The following is a 7,206-nucleotide window of genomic DNA, read 5'->3' as shown; positions in this document are numbered from 1 at the left end:
AGGCGAAAATATACTGTGAGAGCGAAAGGATAAAATATGTGCTGACAGCTTTTTGGCCACGAGGCCAGAACACTGAAATAGTAGCGTCTGTATGTCAGGCTGGGGTCGTTCCCCGCACTGGAGAGCAGACTCTCCCTGACCCCGGCGAGGGAAAACATCACACAGCGCTGCAGTCAGCTGATAATGTGCTATCCCACAGATGATCTACCCACTGGTCCAGATGTGACTCAACCGTAGCCCCAAAATGGCCCAAACCGCAGAAACAAAGGGGAATTCATCACATCAACAAGTGGGAATTCACACACTTGTGCATATTGGAGTTCAATAAATGACATAGAGACTCAGATATATACATGCTCCCTAAATGAATTAGTAAACTCTAAGTCTGTTTGGTTTCCTATGTTGAAGCTTCCAAGCTCCTAACATGGATGAGCTGAACGACAAAGACTGAGCTCTCAATCAAAATGTTTGGAGGAATCCAGATGAAGCTTTCAAACCTAAACACGTCGTACAAACGGTGAAGCTCGGTGGCGGCAGCATCATGTTAAGGGATTGTTTTGTTCCAAAGGCTTGATTGAAACCATCATTCAAGACATTTAAGCACAAAACATGTTTAGGTTGAAAATGTTCACACAGCAGACGTCACTAACGGAAGTTTGTTAAGTGGCTGTTTCACTGTTTTTTCATGTTTAGCATGTGAGGTAACTTACAGCAGCTCTCAAAAATATATAAAAGTAAAATTTCTCTAAACAGAACAGATCTCATCACACATTCTATAGATTATGATGTTTCAGTTTTGATCAAAATGAGTTACAGGTCAACAAAACCAGGGAAATGACTGTTTTTCAACTTAGGAATGAATGTGTGTATGAAAAAAAACAAAAAAAAAACAAAGATTTCTTTAAGTATTAACCAGCTAAAGAAAAGAGTTAGTTTTGAAATTTTGATTTTTATGTTTCTGAATGAAATTAGTATTTTCTAGCAAAATTTATAGTAAAGAATTCATTCATACTAATTTGTTATTTTCCACATTTCTCCAGACATGGAATACAATAAATGATTACACAATTATTTTTTACATTCTACTTCACGAGTATTCTCTTATTTTGTAATATCTCCTGACTGATGAGCACTTCTGCCCCCTGGAGGGCCTCACCTCCATGTTGAGGTCTGACATTAAAGATGGCTGAAGGAGGAAAGAAGGAGTAGCATCGGCAAACACTTCACAGCGGGAAAAAGACGGGGATGAAAATAAGAAAACTGGAAAACACTGAAACGAACGTGAAGGCAGCAGCAGTGTTTAGCAAAATAAATAAATAAATAAATAAATAAATAAATAAATAAACATTGGCAATTCACTTTTCTCCAACTGCAATACAGTTTTTCTTAGCAATGAATAATCAATTCAAATAATCATGAGTTCAATATCGACCAAAATATGGCCATGACCATTTCCCATAATTTAGACATGGTGCCGATAAGAGGGACAATTTGCAGTTTTATGTTGTACAATCAGCTCCAATGAAACAAAAAGATCGAATAAGTCAGTAAAAGAGAAACTTAATGACATTTAATGACATTTGTGTCGATGCTGACTGGATAAACAGGATTAATGACGTTAAGAAGGGAGTGGTTTGTGTATCACAGTGAAACAGTAAGACACTGATTACATTAACGCACTGTAATTCAATGAAGTCATAATAATATTACAAAACAGCTCTGAGATTATTAATCTGCTGCGGTGGCTTGGACCTGCCCTCAGACAGCAGCAGGTGGACTTTTCCCTTTCAACAGGTTAGGAGGAGCATAGAGGTAGAAATCGATATGACTGCTAATGCTGTGACTCACCAGACCTGTGAGTGTGCGTGCGCGCACGTGTGTGTGTGTGTGCGTGTTTATACGCGTGTGCATGTGTGTGGCAGAGAGAGCAGACAGGGTGCAGGATGGTGAAATAAACATCAAACAGAACCGTTAAATCTCCTGTTTGAGGAACATGAGCAGATGATGAGGAGACTTTCATTTCCATAAACCTCAGCACAAAGTGTTCAACCCCTCTGCACAGCTAATTACACAACATTTAAAACACTTCCAGTGTCCACTGTGGCCTCCAAATTATTCAACACCTCTAATAGAAATCTTCAGAGTGCCAATCAGATGGTGCCTCAGGCAACTTGGACTGTTGACTGCTCTGCATCCCCAGAACCAGAACCAAACACGGAGAAGCAGCATCCGATTTTGATGCTCCTCTGATGTGGAGCAAACGTACAGAAAACTGCAAAACTGCGGGAACACTGAGTTCTTTTAAATCCAGGATAAAAACCCACCTGTTTTTAGAGCTGTCTTTGATTATTAATAACTGGAAACTTGATCAGTAAATTCGATGCATATTTGCTTGATGATTCTGATGACGGCATTTGACGGCCACCGGTATTATCTATCGCTGATAAGGTCTGAAAACCAACCACTGTCCTCTTTTAGTCACCACACTGTTGCCAAGTGAGCAATTTTGTCGGCATCTCGGGTTTTTCAAAGATCGGTGATGGGCCAGATAACTGCAGTCTGTGAAACCCGGGTGTGAATTGTTCTTGTTTGATTTATCTACTGCAGGTTCGGCCGGCAAGCCCCCTGATGCAGAGTTCGGTTCAAACTAAAACACATCCTGGAAACACTGGTCTGACAATAACTAACAGCTACCAACAATAAGAAATTTTACAAGACTTTCCATAATGCACCTGTTGTGCAGCACTATAAATCTGGTCTTTTCAAATGAATAAATGTTGACAGAAGGCGCATCTGAAGCTGGCGGATCTCAATAAAGGGTTAAACGTGAGAGAAAAGGAGAAGCGTCCAGTAAACATTAGATCTGATCAGCGGCGGTAAAATTACAGATGCTCTTGAGGCCGTACCTGAATAAAGTCATGTATATTCTCCATAATCCTTCATTATCCTGCTGTCTGCTCAAGAAATCTGCCCTGAGCTCGGTGCTCGTTCTGAAGGGCCCAGAGTTTTGCAAATATGCATAGTAAACAGAAACACTCCTCTTTTTCCTCTCAGGATGGATCAGTGCAGATCAAAGTTGGATCAGTTAGTGGGACACTCTGCAGGGATTGGCTGGTGTATTATAATACACATCTAGCTAACCGAAAGCTCCTTTTACTGAGTCCTTTTGAAGAACGACTGTTGCACTTACTGCCCAGCTCAGTTTCCTGTTAACAGCGTCTGAGCTGACAGAACCAGAACGGATACCTGACAGCAGGTCTGCTTGTCGGATCATATAAATCATCTTAAACTCTTTGAAGAATTATACGAGTTCAAACTATTTATTTCCCTTTGAGCCAGTAATGTATTTTTGAATATAAAAGCAAAACAACAACCCAAAGCCTATGAAGATACACACTGAGTTAGAGANGAGCCACTCTCTGTGTCATAAATCCTTACAGTACATGAGTTTCAGCAATTAGACCAAATTAATGACATGAATGAACTTTTCCATCATATTCCAATTTGTGTGAGATGCATCCATTTTAATTAACTGCTCACACATTAATTAAAATGCAGCTTTTTGAATTTTTTTCACACGTGGAGGGTAGAGTTTACTGCTTGATTTTTGAGAATAACTTCATTTTGATTAAAGGTTTCCTAAACAGCTTGGTTTTATTAATACAGAACGCATGCTTAGGAACAAAACATGATGTAACAATTAAAAACTGCACCAATTATTAACTCTTTGGAGGCAATAGGGTTAGCAGAAACTCCTTCTAATGCTGCAGATCAAAAACACGGCTCTGCTAATTGTGCTTCCCCAGCGTTAAGACCATTTCAGCTTAATCCCAGTCAGATTCCCGGATTCCCCAAAGCTTAGAAGGTGGGATTCACACCTTAATGCCCCTCAGTGTAACGAGCAGAGCCATTTCCTCCCGTCTTCTACAGCACCACTCACTGCAAAGTGCTTCCCTGCTCCAACAAAGTCATTTTATGCAGTGAGGGGTGACGCCGACAGCAGAACGTGACCCTGAAGGCTGCCGTACAAATCCTCGGCCTGGCAGGAGAAAATTTAACTGGAGAGAAATTATGAGCCACACAGAATGCTGATAGTTTGAGAGAGAGCATTGAAGAGCTGCAAAAATCCACTTCATTGTCATTTTACTTACCCTGGACTCTGTGAATATTATTCTGTAGACCTGCAGCTCTCACCACTGGAGGTACTCAGAAGATAGTTTGCTCTCAGTTATGTGGTAAATATGCAGGAATAACGATCAAAATGGGCTCCTTTCAGCATTACTGCAGACTCCTAGATCAGCTTGTTTATTAACGCAAATGATTCATAATTATTTTGTGATTTTGTATAGAAATCACAATTATATGAGTCGAGGGGCAACGCAGCTGGAGAATATGGATTTACCTTAAATTCAAAAAATTCAAATAGAGAACCTAGAAAAAAGTTGTTTTTTCCCCATCGGTGCATTTTTATTTAAAATTTTGCATTTACTAATAGGTGTGAAACAACGTCACTTGCAGTTTTTAATGATTCAATCAAATTATCTCATATTATTGGTATACACAGCTTGAATCATGATAAAGAGAAAGAAAAAGCAGCAGCTCAAATCTGGGTTTATCTCAGATCAAAATCTCCATCTCAGTATTCAATGATTATAATGCAATGTGGCGTTTTCCTCAAATCTTGCACCTTGAAAACTAAAATATCATTAAAATACAAGTGTACATAAAGTCAGGCAATAAGAGGTTTGTTTTCTTTCTGCAGTTAATGAGGTGTCTTTTATGGCACAACCAAAGAAATTCTGTCCCATTTTACTGTTTTTAAAATGGGTGTTAATACGGTTAACAGGAAAAACTTTAAAAACATTTACTGAGGTGGTCCGTTCTATAAACCGTTTAAGAAGGACTCCTGCAGACAGCTGCGCAGTGAGGGGATTTGTGAGGGATCTGAAAGCTGCGGAGGTTGGGGGCTGCGGCTGCGCGTCGGCTCAGGGCAGCACACAGGTGTGAGCGCGCCTGAGTGCAGTTCCCTGCAGCTTCTCCCCTCGGTCATTACTATAAATGACAGCGTGCACTTAGTCAAGCAGCCTGGTTAAATAAGGATTAGAAGGATGGGGAGAAAATAACTTCACACTTTTGAGAGCAGCAAATGGTGTTTGCAAAGAACGCAGCTGAAAGCGGAGAGAGGCAGGGGAGAGCTGGGCTCTGCCTGCAAGTAACCCGATGCACGCCGCCTTCCCTCGTTTTGTTTTCCTCTTCCGCATCTGAACCAGACCTGCAGACACCTTCGCCGAAGCGCTGGAACAAAGACGAAGGAGGGCATGAAGGATCGCATGTGGAAAATATTTCTGTTAAAGCCCATCTCTGAGACAAACATGAGCCCTGCTGCTCCCTCTCCACCCTTCACCACCACCCTCCCTCCCTCATGCTTCTCGTTTGGTTGGAGCATCAAACGACCCTGCCGTCTGAAAATAGCGCGTCGACATTTCTGTTTCGTCTTGTCGTTTCCTTTTTTCCTCCTTTTTATTCTCGACAATGTTGCCAGTTTGCTAGACTCCTGTTTCTTCTCATGCCTCCTGCCTTCTTGATCTGTGAGAGGTTACAGCGCAGAGTGCCTCAGAAGTGCGCGTGTGTGTGCGAGTGCAAGTGTGTGTGGCGTAGGAGAGCTTTGGTGGTCTATAAAAAGCAGCCAGACAAAGTCTTCCCCCTCTCTTCATGCATTATGCATCGGCATCACCTTCCATCAATTGGCAGAAAAACCTCAAAGATGTCTAACTTTAGCTTCCACTCTGAAAGCCAAACAGAGGAGAAGATGTGGTATTTTGACTGCCACAGTCGAGCTAAGCACCTGTTACATCAATAAAAGCTGCGTTTCGCAACAAGACGGCGGCAACATGTGCGATGGAAGATGAAGAAAAAGAAGCACTTAAATGCGGAGAGTGGAGAAAGGGAGCAACAACAAACCTGAGCTGGATGAAAGATAAAATAAAAAAAAACAAGCATGTTTTCAGAGTTTCAGCTTCACCGCCAGCCTGGCTGCTGGTTCCAGGTCAATATGACAGGTCAGCATGGGGCTATGTAAAGGTAGGTTTATATTAACTGTGCAAACTGTTTCCTAACCTGGATGAATCCCAGGAATTCTGCATATTTTAACCCTTCACTAACTCTTAATACTTCCCCCGTGAAAATGCATAACCAAAAGCAGGCAGGTTGAGGTGATTACACAGATGCTTATCATATAATAAGCTTATATCATATCTGAGATCACGTTGCTCCAATAAATGGAACTGGAGACTTTTAGCATGTCGTCACCAGCGGTGTGGAGAATGCACACCGCTCCTCCTGCAGCATCGTGTTGACCAGATGTTGCTTATCTGTGGAAACGCTGGCGCACCGTCCACATGGCGTCGACAGCGCGGAGCGTGCTCCGTAGCACGGCTCCGTGTAAACACGGCTGTTTGTCTGGAAACAGGAGAGGGACCTTGTGATTTCTAGTTTTGGGAGTCAGCGAGAGCCAGAGGGGACCAGCTGACAGGGTGATTATTTTTGGTGTTCTGGACGCCATTATGCAACGGCGCTGGGATTGATTTACTGTACAGACCTCCCAATGCTGGAAAAAGGAGGAAAAAAAAAACAATGTGAGGAAAAAAACAGCAGGCCAGCGGTGTGTTTGTGTGTTTCAGGGAGAATCTGTGAGTGTGTATGCAGAGAGAAATAAAAGGATTTAATACTGTGGGGAACAAAAACAAAAACAAAAAAAAAAAAACCCAGGTAAGCTTCCAGAGGCTTATTTTGACACTGGAGATGGCCGCAGGCAGGTTGTTTTGATGTCTGTGACCTCACACACTCCTCTGTTTGTGTTTGTGTGTGTGTAGGGAGGTTCAGGTGGCAGCGGTGGCACTAAGCCATGTGCACCGTCATTCACCGCACGTCCGCCTTCCAGGAGCAGCAGGCAGCACCCAGGGGCGACCCAAACAGCCCCACCCGCAGCTCTGTGGGGCTGCAGTAAACAAGCGCTCCCCTCTCAGCAGAAAGGCTGTGATGGTCTGCTCTGCTCCAGGACTGTGAACGTGTTTATTTGTTTATTTACCTTTCTGGCTGCCTCCACTCTGATGATCTCCTGATGGAAGCCGTGCAAATTCAGCAATCCGCTTCAATAAAAATTACTAATTTTTTGCTGCTTAATGCATGAAAGGTTTGAAAATCTTC

General features: G+C 42.4%; 1 protein-coding gene and 1 long non-coding RNA gene across 4 annotated transcripts in view; one reads left to right on the top strand and one right to left on the bottom strand.

The window, feature by feature from the left end:
* The window catches only part of zbtb16a (zinc finger and BTB domain containing 16a), a 192,576-nt gene that overhangs the window by 117,597 nt on the left and 67,773 nt on the right, over positions 1-7,206 (bottom strand). The gene's annotated exons all lie outside the window — the stretch shown is intronic.
* LOC107837467 (uncharacterized) lies at positions 4,528-7,172 on the top strand. Its single transcript, XR_001663471.1, has 2 exons — positions 4,528-6,081; positions 6,873-7,172. It is a non-coding gene; the product is annotated as an uncharacterized LOC107837467 (long non-coding RNA).

Source organism: Poecilia formosa, unplaced genomic scaffold (assembly GCF_000485575.1).
Source record: "Poecilia formosa unplaced genomic scaffold, Poecilia_formosa-5.1.2 Scaffold143, whole genome shotgun sequence".
NCBI lineage: Eukaryota > Metazoa > Chordata > Actinopteri > Cyprinodontiformes > Poeciliidae > Poecilia > Poecilia formosa.
The sequence above is the reverse complement of the archived record's forward strand: the minus strand, read 5'-3'. Positions and strand labels throughout refer to the sequence as shown.